Source organism: Microcebus murinus, chromosome 14 (genome assembly GCF_040939455.1).
Source record: "Microcebus murinus isolate Inina chromosome 14, M.murinus_Inina_mat1.0, whole genome shotgun sequence".
Lineage (NCBI taxonomy): Eukaryota > Metazoa > Chordata > Mammalia > Primates > Cheirogaleidae > Microcebus > Microcebus murinus.
The window spans coordinates 29,768,716-29,781,006 of NC_134117.1; the positions used below are offsets into that span (position 1 = coordinate 29,768,716).

At 39.3% G+C, this 12,291-nt stretch overlaps 1 long non-coding RNA gene across 1 annotated transcript; it reads right to left on the reverse strand.

Annotated features, from left to right (window-relative positions):
* Positions 1–203: 203 nt before the first annotated feature.
* On the reverse strand, positions 204–12,168 carry LOC142875511 (uncharacterized). The gene is made up of 3 exons (XR_012922873.1): positions 12,047–12,168; positions 11,197–11,261; positions 204–999 (listed from the first exon to the last, which is right to left on the reverse strand). It is a non-coding gene; the product is annotated as an uncharacterized LOC142875511 (long non-coding RNA).
* Between the last annotated feature and the right edge of the window lie 123 nt (positions 12,169–12,291).

The following is a 12,291-nucleotide window of genomic DNA, read 5'->3' on the forward strand; positions in this document are numbered from 1 at the left end:
ACTTGTTTCTGCAAATTCAGAGTGTAGAAAAGGTAAATTATATACAGGAATATGACAAACCCAGTAGCAAGACAGATCAGCAACAGAAGAAATCCTCACTAAGAAGCTATCTCTCCATCCTATAGGCAGAACAAATAACCAAAGAAATAATAGCAAAAAGAATATGAGCATTTTTTGTCTTTTTTTCTTTTTAAACAGATACTTTAGATTGCCCAAAGTTTGGCCCATCCACTGGTGGCTTGGGTCCTCTTCCTCCATGGTACATCTCTTTACTCTGGTAGGATGGATCCCATGTTTTACTCCTGACAATTTCAACAAGGTATGAGTTGTTAAAAGTACTTCATAGAGTCTCTCTTTCACTTCTCTGCCAGAGGTTGTTCAGGTCCTTGTTCTTTTGGAGAGGTGCTTCCAACTGGGGTGAGGACCTGAAAGGCAAACTCATGCATAAAGGTTAGTATCCGACCCACTCATCTGACACATTGCCTTACTCTGCTTTCTTCACTCATGGTTATATTACCATACTTACCTCAGGGCACTAGGAAGGGTCCCTCATAAACAATTTCTTAGGGGCTTAACTTAAGCCCACTTCTAGGGGCTACCCTTACCTGGGGGAGGGCAAGCAGTAATACCATATCCCACTTTAGATGGGTTTCATGCAATTTCCATTCTAAATGTAGGGCTTCATTTACTTACTGATTTACTTCTGATATAAAGGAGGGTCCATTATCATTTTGTATGGAGGAAGGGAGCCCATGCCTCAGAATGAGTTCCTTCAGAAAGATTCTGGTAACTTCAGACACTCTCTCCACTCAGGTAGGATAAGTCTCTAGCCATCCTTTTTTTCCTCTGGATAACTGAAGAGCTCTGGTTAAAGCAATCAGGTCAGCTTTCTGGGCTGATGTCCCAGGTGGCAGTGCCATTGTTTCCAGTATCCATCATTCCATGGCCACCACATATCAGCCCTTCATTGTCCATTGTCCATTTTCCATAAGGCTGCTCCTGTTGGTGAAAATATCCCAGTCTGGCTCTGGTATCAGCTGATCTCACAGATCCATCCTGCTAGAATAGACAGCCTCCAGAACCTCTAAACAATCATGATGCAAAGGCTCATTCTCTTTAGCTGATGAAAAGGTGGCAGAATTGAGAGTAGACACAGTCTACTTATGATCCCAATTTGTGTAAGTCCAATAATACCCTGCCAGCTCTCATTGTGCACTCAAGCCCCCACCTGATATTGCTATAATGGAAATTTCCCTGCCCTGGCTATGGGTGCCATTTGGCCAAATTGAATTCCATGCTTGGTCTTGAAAGGAGAGACCATTCCACTCCTGAGTCATAACCCAGGGGGCATGGGACTGAAGAATTAGTTCTAGTCACACCCTCCCCACCCCTTCTCATGATGCTAAGATGGCAGTGAGCAGTGGCAGTTGCCCCAGACCTGACTCTGTGCAGGGTCACTTCCTGGGCTGGCTGTGGGGTTCTAGTGGGGGAAAGCTGTTCCTGTTATTGTGATCTGTGACCATCACATTAGGAGCCGCAGTGGACAGGGCAGTGGGGGCCCCATCAGTGTGAGCTCAAGTGTGGCCAAGCCCACAGCACCTTCCCCGGCAGGTGGGTAGCTGGCAGTGGGGGAGTGGGTTCCAGCCTGGTAAATCTCTCCCTAATTTTATCACATGGCCTTTCAGTCTCTTTATTATGCAATTGTATGAAAGATTATACATGTGGGGTCTTGTCCCATTTACCTGACTTTTGACAAAATAATTCCAGTTGTAACATCATGTAACAATTTAAGGTTTCATTCAACAGCCATTTCTCCTCACACTCCAGCATGCATATTGGATTACAATAATACCATTCTCTTTTAGATGTAGATTTACCGCTGTAAGTTGGCCATTCATGCCAAGATTCTCCCCAAGGGGCTTTCAGATGGAATAGAAATGGGGCCTCCCATGTTGACAAACAACAATGAACATGACAAGTAGACAATACAGGGAATTTCCGATGCAAGTCATCTTAATGCCAAGGCCTTACCAAATGGGAACCAGAAAAATGAGAACCAAATTCTCAAATGAGAACCAACATCTTCCATTCCAAAAGGGAATGAATTCCCCAGGTTCTCTAGTTAAAACAAAATTCATGAACAACTAACACAGAGAATTCAATACAGAGAATTCCCAGTGCAAACAATCTTGAATGCTAAGGCCTTACCAAATGAGTGGGCCACACAAACAAGAACTAAATTCTCAAATAAGAAACAATATCTCCTAATCCAAAACGAAGAGTTCTCTAGGTTTCCGAGTTCTGCTCAGCCTTGTGTCTTCCAGTTCCAATCAGTGCCTGCAAACAAATGCCCAGTCATAGGGCTGAAAGGTTTGAAAACCTCCCCCAAATGGGTGGAATCAAGGGTTTTGCTGTGCACACTGGTACACTTACCCAAACAAATGGCCAAGGCATCATGACACTTCCCAAATCTGTTTCCTTTTCCTCAACAAGACTAAAGTTGGTTGGAGCTGCATCTAATTTGGAGAAGAGAGATGGGATTTCCCCAGAGCTAAAAAGGCTCCAGTGCTATTGAGGCATTCCCTCATTCTCTTAGCCAAAAAGGCAATGCTCCTACTCATGGTTTGACCTGGGGCTGCTCTCTGCCTCTTCCAACAGTCACAGGGTGCCATTCCACTGTAGCACTGATGGGTCCACCCAAGGATGACAAACTCTGTTACAGAAAGTTCAATATTTGTCTCCATGGCAGAACGAAGAAAAAGGATGAGTGGTTTGAGGAGAAGTAAAGAGAAGTTTATTAATTTTCTGGCAAATGAGAAGAATGGCAGACTCGATGGAGTTAAGTGATATTTACTTTCCACCCTCCCCTATTCCATGGTTTCCCCTGGGCCTCTGCTAGCAGGCAAGGATCTCAAGCCAGCCCCACAACTGTGATGCAGGCTGGGAGGTTCCCTGCCCAGGATCTCAGCCTGAGTTGGGAGCACAGCCCTCTCATGGGAGGAGGAATGCGCCATGAGTGCATCACAGCTAGGACCCCCACACAATGCACACTCCTCCTTGATGTGCCCCCACCTCACAAGACTAATTCACAAATACCCCCTCAGTGCCCCCAGGCAATGAGATCAAGAATTGGATGTATAGGATCTAGCCTGCAGGCCCGTCCCTCAAGCCCCAGAGATCAATCTCTGTCCATGCCAGGGAGAAGAATGTTGGTCTCATGTCACCCATGGGGTGCCCAAACTGGTTCAGTGTCCCTCCACCCTGGCATTTGCCCCACTCTGCTGGAGTCACCAGGCAAGGAGCACCAGGAAGAGCCAGCAGGTAGAGAGTTCATATTCCAAGCACCCCTCAATCCATCCCAAAAGAAAAGGCCCAAGCTCCATTTCCTGTGAATGCCTCCGTGTGGTTCCTTAATTGCCTCTCTCAGCAGCTACCAGTGGGGAAAGGGAAGGGGAGAATAAAAGTCTAAGTAGAGGAAGGTAGGCACACTGGTCATCTCTGACCTTCTTTCTCTCCAGGGTCACCCAGAATGACCAGGCTCTGGAGTGACACAGATCACCAGGATCCACTGGAGTCTGGGCCAGAGTTGGGAAATGTCTTTGTGGGGATGAGCAAGATGGAACGTGAGGGGTAGAGGTCCCTTGGGGTGGACAAAGGTTCCCAGTGGGTAGAGAAGCAATATGGCAGCTGCAGGACCAACTCAGGTCTCTGGGGTGCGAGTGCCCCAGGGGAGCTGGAAGCCTGGTGCCCTGTCTGCAAAAGAAGCTCTCCACTCACTGGTGGCAGCAGTCTCTGGGCTGGTGTAGGAAGGTCTCTCCAGCAGCTAGGGAGCCCACCAACAATCTGAGATACAAGGGAAGGTAATTTTAACAGCTCCACCTACACTTCTCACTGGTCTCCAAGCCCCTCGGGGCTTAATCCCCACCAATGCCTTTCTGGCTTTGCAACCTCTTCCTGTAGAGTCTTCTGTAGGTTCGGGCATCCTTCCTTCTGACCCTCATCCAATATGTCTGTCTTTGTTTTTTTTTTTCCCTTTCATCTAAAATTTCTCCTTCCTGCAGAGACGCTCTGGCTGGTGATGTCTCTTGTCCACCACCTTGCTCCCCTAAGTCTGTCCTCTGTTATTTTTTTCCTTCCTTCCTGTCTTCTTTTGTGTAGAAGTGATTTTCTCTGGTAGTGTGTTTTAATTTCTTTCTTTTCCTTTTTTATGTATCTGTTGTAGGTTTTTTGATTTGAGGTTACCATGAGGTTTGCAAAAAACATAACAACCAGTTATTTTAAACAGATGAAAACTTAACTCTGCTTACAGAAAACAAACAAACAAAGCAAAGAGAAATCTAAAAGAAACTCTATACTTTAACTCCGTTGTCTCCTGGCCATTTTTTGACTCTTTGTTGTTTCCATTTATGTCTTTTTATGCTATCTCTTTAAAAGTTATAGTTATTATTTTTGATATGTTTGTCTTTTAGTCTTCCTGCTCAAGATACAAGTGGTTTATACACTGCAATTACAGCAATAGAGTATTCTGTACTGTGTACTTACTGTTACCAGTGAGTTTTATACCTTCAGATGATTTCTTGTTGCTCATTAACATCCTTTTCTTTCATATTGAGGGACTCTTTTTTAGTGTATTTTATAGGACACATCTAGTGTTGATGAAATTCCTCAGCTTTTGTTGTCTGGGAAAGTCTTTATTTCTCCTTCATATTTGATGGATATGTTTACAGGATATAATATTCTAGTGTTAAGCATTTTTTTCCTTCAGCACTTTGAATATGTCATGCCACTCTCTCCTGGCCTGTAAGGTTTCCATTAAGAAGTCTGGTTCCAAACATACTGGGGCCTCTTTATATGTTATTATTTTTTTTCTTTTTTCTTGCTTCCCTTATAATCTTTTCTTTACCTGTGACCTTTGGTAGCTTGATTATTAAATGCCTTGTGGTAGTCTTATTTGCATTAAATCTGCTTGGTGTTCTATGACCTTCTTGTACCTGAATATTGATATCTTTCTCTAGGTTTGCAAAGTTCTGTTATTATTTATTTGAATAAACTTTCTACCCTAATCTCTCTCTACCTCCTTTTCAAGGCAAATAACTCTTAGATTTTCCCTTTTGAGGCTATTTTCCAGATCTTGTATGTGTGCTTCATTCTTTTTTATTCTTTTTTCTCTTCTGACTGTGTATATTCAAATAGCCTGTCTACAAGCTTCCTATTTTTTTCTTCTGCATGATCAATTTGCTGTTTAGAAACTCTAACACTTCTAACATTTTTCAGTTTGTTGAATTTTTCAGCTCCAGAATTTCTGCTTAATATTTTTTTATTATTATTGCAATCTTTCGGTTAAATTTCTCTGATAGGCTTCTGAATTCCTTCTCTGTGTTGCCCTGAAGTTCACTGAACTTCTTCAGAACAGCATTTTTAATTCTTTGTCTGAAAGGTCACATCTCCATCACTCTGGGATTGGTCACTGGTGCCTTATTTAGTTCATTTGGTGAGTTCATGTTTTCCTGGATGTTCTTGATGCCTTTATCTTTCAAAACAAGGTCCTTAGATGTACAGGGATTCATGAATTCAATATCATCTAGGTAGTCAATAACTTGTAAAATGATGAAATCTATATTACCCTTTGATATAATTCTCCTGTCATTACTATTACTACATTTGGTTTCTTCTTATTAGTATTTGCCTGGTAAACATCTTTTGTTCATGCCTTTATTTGTAATCTTTCTGTATTAGTAAGTTTTAAATGTTTCTCTTGTCTATAGACTGTTAGATATTTTAACCTAATCTGAACAAATTGATCTGTTAATAGATGAATAAACTCACTCATATTTTTATAATATTCATATATTTTGACTTACTTATGTTGTTTTTCATTTCTTTAAATTTGTTTCATGGGACTTTTTTTGTTGTTCCATTTTCCTTGTCTAATGATTTAGTAGCATCCTGTTTCTTCCATTCTTTCAGCCATAAATTTTAAGATTTTCATAATGAAAAAATGTCAAACACAGAAGTAGAGAGAAAAGTATGGTGATCTTTCATATTCCCATCACCTAGATTCAACAATTATTAAAATTTCCACATTTACTTTATCTAACATGCTGTTCTTTTTCTCTTTTTTCTTTGCTAGAGTAATGCAAATCTCAGACTTATCATCTTACTCCTACAAACTGCAGTATTCTGGCCTTAAATTTTAAGCATTCATATTGAGACATACTTTGTAAAATAAATGTCTAGAACTCATTACTGTGGCAAAGACAATGATATGTTGTCACTAAACATTATTTCATTTTCTCCATGGGCAGAGAGAACATTTTTTGCAGACTTCCTTACAATTGTGTGAAAATATGTGACTGAATTCAAGATAATAAAATACAGTTGAAAGGGATGTAAACCATTTCCAGGTCCCCAAAACTTTCCAAAATATCCTCTATCCCTCTTTTCATGCATCTCTCAACTATATCCAGAGGATTTGGTGTGTTATTTCCAAGCTTTGAAGATCACAAAGCCACTTGATGTAAAGAACTTGAGTCCCTAGATGACTTCATGGAACAGAATCCCACACTAACCTCATTGGACTCTTGAGGTAAGAGTATAAAAACCCTTACCTGAAATATTGAAGTTTGCCTGTTAAAGCACATGATATTATTCATACTATTATGATTCATATCTATAGTCTCCCCATAGATAAAACAACAGAAAAGTATCAACATGATTAGTCTCATCTTTAAGTGTTATAGTCTTCTGTACTAATCACTGTATCTTTTATACCATACTTTTTTTCTTTAAATATTTTTGGAGATGAGAGGGATATGGAGATTTGGAAGATATCTCTTGGTAGTACTTTTAATATGTATTTGTGGGTGATAAAATCTGGGTGTTTGCATTATTTAAAACATATTTATTTAGCAATCATGCCTGAATGATAGCTTTGCTGTGTATAGAATTCTAGTCTCAAATCATTTTCCTTAGAACTCTGAAGATATTTTTCTGCTGATTACTTGCATCTGGTGCTGCTAATTTGACATCTGATGTCAATTTCATTCTCATTGTTTTAGAAGTATTTCTGAATTTCTTTTTTCTCTAAAAACCTTTAAGATTTCCCTTGGAATCTTATCATTATATCATTAATCATTATATCATTAATATTCCACTATCTTACATCATCCCCCTTACTTTCTGTATATGTTTAGTTTTACATTAATCCTGCTTATTTCCCAGTGGCTCCTCTCATCTGAAGATTCAATTCCTTTAAAAAGAATGAGTATTCTTTATTTACTGGATTCAAGTATTCATTATATATGTTACTTTCTTTATCATTAGGAAATACACTAATATTTCTTTAACCAATATATCTTTAACTACTAATATTGTTTATTTCTCTAATTCTTTCATTTTCTCTTTTTTTTCCTGGAATATCTCTAGTTTTAATCCTCTATGTCTCATGGTTTCTATTTATTTACCTTTTTGTTCTATAGACTAGGAAATGTCCTTATATTTATATCCCAAAGTTTTAAACAAAAAAGTGTTAAGATCAGCAATCATAGTTTTAATTTCCAAGATCTCTCTCTTATTCTCTGATTTCTCTTTTGCCAAAGAAGCAATCTCTACTCTTATTTTATGAATATTTTATTACTTATTTCTAGTATCTCTCTGAGGATACTAACTAGATGGTATATTGGTTTCCAGAAAGAACTCTATTCTCTTTTCCTGAAGGAAAATATCTAGTTATAGGTCATTTTGGGTACAAAGACAAACTGTTCAATATATAGACCTTCAATTCATTTCCTTGTTTTCAGTCAGCTTCCCCCTTTACCCTCTCCTTATCTGCTATCTTTAAGTCTGATTACACTGTAGTGTTCTGCTAAAAGTCAGCTGCCTACTTTGCTGCAGCTACCCTCCATATACATTCTGTGCTGCTACTTCTTCAGTCAACATTCTTCCAATTTCTTTCTTCAGATATATATGGAAAATCATCTACTAATAGTCAACCCACACCCCCAAGTTCTTTTTGTTTTTGTTAATTTATGCATGGTTAATTATTTCAATGGAATTTTAATAAAATTTCAAAAGAAGGGTCAAATGTCCATTTTTCTGCCTTCTTTAATCATAATTCCTAGCTGATTCCTGGTTTAACAAATGCAATATTCTCTTGTGTTTCTGTGGAGATGCTAATTATATTTGTTCTAAATTCTTGTTCTAACTTGTCCTATTAACTCATTTCATCAAGTTTCAATTCTGCTTGAGTATTGTACCCCTTTTTTACTTGCTAGGTTTTTTTATTTTTCAAATGTGGATCTTTTGATTGTGTGTTCATCTCAGTGATTGAGATTCCCTGTTAGCCTGCACACATGCTGGATCTATTTACTGCATTCTGCCTCCAGGATTTGTGAAAGGAGGAAATGGTGGATGTGTGGTTTGATGAGGTGTGCGTCTTGGTCCATTTTCTGTTCCTTGTCACAGAATACCTAAAACTGGGCCAGGCATGGTGGCCCATGCCTGTAATCCTAGCATTCTAGGAGGCCAAGGCAGGAGGATCACTTGAGGTCAGGAGTTCAAGACCAGCCTGACCAAGTGCAAGACCCTCTTCTCTAACAACAATAACAAAAAAATTAGCCAGGTGCAATGGTGCACACCTGTAGTGCCAGCTACTTGGCAGGATGAAGCAGGAGGATTGCTTGAGTCCAGGAGTTTGAGGTTGAAGTGAGCTTTGATGACACCACTGCACTCTAGCCTGGGTCAGAGAGCGAGATTGTCTCAAAAAACAAAACAAAACAACAACAAAACAAAACAAACAAAAACCTAAACTGGGTAATTTATAAGGAAACAAAATTTCTTATAGTTGTGGATGCTGGGAAGTCCAAAGTTAAGGGGCCATCTCATGAAAGCCTTCTTGCTGGTGGGGACTCTTTGTAGCATCCCAAGACAGCACAGGCCATCACATGGCAAAGAGGCTGAGTGTGCTGACTTGCTAGCTCAGGTCTCTCTTCCTCTTCTTATAAAGTCACTAGTTCCCCTCCCACAATAACCCATTAATCCATTAACACATGAATGGATGTATCCGTTGATGAGGGCAGAGCTCTCATGATACAATCACCTCTCAAAGGCCCCACCTCTCAATACTGCCACATTGGAGATTTAGTGTCAACATGAGTTTTGGAAGAGATATTCAAACCATAGCAGTGTGCTAGTACCAGTTTCAAAGTGTGGGGCCTCTCTCTTCCCTTTAGATGTCAGAAGCCAGCCAGGGCACTGTTCTGCCTTTCCAGCAAAAGTGCCTGTGTGGCATGCCTCTCTCTACCCCCACCCACACCTTTAGGGGCAAATTCTTCTGTTACCCACTGCATGCACTAGTAAGGGTAAGGTTGAGAGGCTGACCTACCTGGCTCCTCCTATGGTGGTACCTCAATCAATAACTCATACAATTATCTAAAGGCCCCTGATGATAAGCAGTAGCTGCTTTATGTGTGCTGAGAGCTCCCTAGGAGCTACTTCCACTTCTGTATAAAGCCTCTGATACACAACTTTTGTTTGTCCACTTTCAATCCAATCTGATCTGCCTCCTATTTATCAAGGATTCTTATAATATCTGGTCCATGAGAGTACCCCTTCATGTTTTCCAATAGCTAGGTGTGTGCATGTATGCACAAGAGTGTGTGTATCTACCCAACTTTTCTGTAATTTTTAGAGATTTGGGAAAGAGGAAAGAAATGGGGAAAGGCTAGAATCTGATCTTGATATAATCTCCTGGCTAAATTTCCAATCACATATTGAAGTCTTTTAATCCCAAACATTTAATCCAGACAGGTGCTAGTATCAAATGATCTAATTTGGAAATCTCTGCTTCTGAGGTGATGTCATATTGTAGTATCTCAATGTAAGACTTAGTTCCTATGTGAAAACTGGCATATGCATGACACGTGAATGAATGTCATTCTTCTACCTCAAAATTATCTTTCAGATTTTAATATTAGGTCTAAAAAGAATTGAGAGTTCCATATTACATAAATTCCTACAAACACATAATATCAACAATACAAATGTTTTCGCTCAATTATAACAGAAGAGAGAAAATAAAAAACTTTTCTAAAAATCGTTTTAAGTGCTAAAATTTAAAAGTAAGAAAAAGCAACTCAGGCCGGGCGCGGTGGCTCACGCCTGTAATCCTAGCTCTCTGGGAGGCCGAGGCGGGCGGATTGCTCGAGGTCAGGAGTTCGAAACCAGCCTGAGCAAGAGCGAGACCCCGTCTCTACTATAAATAGAAAGAAATTAATTGGCCAACTAATATATATACAAAAAATTAGCCGGGCATGGTGGCGAATGCCTGTAGTCCCAGCTACTTGGGAGGCTGAGGCAGGAGGATTGCTTGAGCCAGGAGTTTGAGGTTGCTGTGAGCTAGGCTGACGCCATGGCACTCACTCTAGCCTGGGCAACAAAGCGAGACTCTGTCTCAAAAAAAAAAAAAAAAAAAGAAAAAAGAAAAAGCAACTCAGAAAGATCCTGAACATTATTTCCTTATTACTTATCCTTGAAATTACTTCAATCAACAGAGTCTTTTGCCAACACTAATAAATTCAGGAATAACTTAACACTGTTTGAGAGTTGCCATTTAAATTCCAAACTTTGAAATCTAAAATAGTCTCTGATTGGATGTGCAACAGAAATTTTATAGAAAGAAATATAATAATGAAATAAAATAAACTATAAATATTCATAAGAGTTAAGTCCAAAGAGTTTAACAAAACAGTCTTTGATATATTTTTAAAAATATTTAATGCACATCTAACATGTACTGTTCTAGGCATGGGGTTACATCAGTGAACAAGATAGATAAAAACTCCTTGTTTTGTGCAGCTTATATTCTAGTAAATACATATAATTTGAATAATCTGAATTTGGCCTTTTCCTACAGACATTACTAATAAGATAGATAATTGTTTTAAGGTCAAACATAAATATATATATCTCTCATAGCTGCCATCACCCAATCACATAAAAATATGTTTGAGAATATTTATAACACAGAGATACATCGAGTTGCTGACTTCAAAACATTAGAAAATCAAGGTCTTATCAAAGAACATGAGTAAATTCAGGTGTCCTAAAATGTATCTGTGTAAGCAATTGGCTTGGAAAGGGAGGTATTTGCTAGATTTTAGGCAAGTGTACTAGATTTTTAGATAACTTTTAACATACCTTAATTATCTCAAAACCAAACAACTGAAATAATCCAGATGTCATAAATGTGAACATTAGGAAGCCTGCATGGAGAAAAAAAAAAAAAAACAAAGAAAAAAAGAAATGTGAACACAAGAAAACAACAATAGGTCTAGCAACAGCAAGATTTTGATCATCTAGAGTCCTACTGTACAATACAGTAGCTACTCTCATCTGTGGTTATTTAACTTTGACTAAATTAAAATTTAAACATTAAAACTTCCACTTCTAGAAAAAAAAATTCAGCTCTTCAGTCACACTTGCCACATTTCAAGTGTGCAACAGCCACATATGGCCTGTGGCTCCCATATTGGACAGTGCAGCTATGGAACATTTGCGACACTGCAGAAAGTTCTATTGGACAGCACTGCTCAGGGGAATCTGGAGAGAGTCGTGCCACTCCTAAAAAATCAAAAACTTCCTAAAAAGAGTTACAAAAGTGGCGATTATAATAGCAAAAAGTAAGTTTTCATCCCCATTCCTTGACTAGTTCTTTTCCTGCATCTTATTTTCTCCTCATCTCCCAGAAATTCTGTTTCTCCTTTTTTTTTATTCCTTCTCTCCCTATCTTCTCACATTTCCCCCACCTTTTTTTCTTATTCCTAATGCCCGTCTCTTACTACTTTTTCTAGCAACAAATATATGCACTCCACCTTTAACAATTTGATGCAATGTTAAAATTTAAGAGGCTGAATGAACATTACTTCTAATGTGTTTCCAAAACAAAACAAAAACACTCCACTGTATTAGAGGAGACTTTTTAAGGTATGTGACTTGAGTATATTCTCCCCGTTGAGATCATTATCCTTCCATAGAAAAGGTTTCTCACCATTAGAATCCAGAGTAGGAAAGACCTGTAATTCTAGTTCCCGCCTCTGGGGTTTCCGTGGAGGAAACCGTGGGCCACGAAGTCGCCACCAGACTCCGCAGCATCTGTTCGACGCCTAACTACTACCGTCATCTAGCGGAGGAAAGCGGCAACGGCTCCTTTGCCACCGGCGGTTGCCAGGCGACGGAGGCAATGCCAGGCCCGCCTAATGAGGAGGGCGCAGACTGAAGGCTGCTGAAATAGCT